This window comes from Octopus bimaculoides, chromosome 27 (assembly GCF_001194135.2).
Source record: "Octopus bimaculoides isolate UCB-OBI-ISO-001 chromosome 27, ASM119413v2, whole genome shotgun sequence".
Lineage (NCBI taxonomy): Eukaryota > Metazoa > Mollusca > Cephalopoda > Octopoda > Octopodidae > Octopus > Octopus bimaculoides.
The window spans coordinates 18878133-18878884 of record NC_069007.1 but is presented as its reverse complement, the minus strand read 5'-3'; the positions used below and the strand labels follow the sequence as shown (position 1 = coordinate 18878884).

Genomic DNA, 752 nt, shown 5'->3' with positions numbered 1-752 from the left:
AGAGAGAGAGAGAGAGAGAGAGAGAGAGAGAGAGAGATTGAAAGCTGAGATTGAAGGAGCCGATACTTGCAGTATCATGTTTTTAGTCTACAGCAGCTACATGTATCCGATGTTTCTTAGGATATCTTCATACAGAGCAACATTAATATTCATAACTCCAAAAATATCAAATAAATATTTTATGGTATAATCCACTCTATGGTTTAAACATTTATTCTAATACTGACACTATAGATAATAAACAGAAACTTCAGCTTCTAATACCACACTGACTCACAAACATACACACGCACACATACTGACACACAGATATATACACACATATACGTATGTGATTATAAATATTATGTGTGTGTATGTCAGTATGTATGTCCGAGAAGGTACTCGTCTAAAAAAGAACTTGGAGAAACTCCATCTAAGGGAAATGTATTCGAAAAGATACGGCAGAGGGGAAGGAATTTGTTCATTGCAGTATCTATCTATCTATCTATCTATATATATATATATATATATAGATAGATAGATAGATAGATAGATAGATAGATAGATAGATAGATAGATAGATAGATAGATAGATAGATAGATAGATAGATATGCAGGGCAGGGAATCGTCAATTAGTAATAAAATTAATAATTAACAATTTTGCTGGGTAGCTCAGTATGAAAAAACCTTTTCGGTAAAAAACATTTATAATCATAAATATATAGGGATTGACAGTAGGTTACTCCCTATATATTTATGATTATATATA

The 752-nt window shown here is 31.2% G+C and overlaps 1 protein-coding gene across 1 annotated transcript in view; it reads left to right on the top strand.

The window, feature by feature from the left end:
• The window catches only part of LOC106877374 (uncharacterized), a 101948-nt gene that overhangs the window by 26852 nt on the left and 74344 nt on the right, over positions 1 to 752 (top strand). The gene's annotated exons all lie outside the window — the stretch shown is intronic.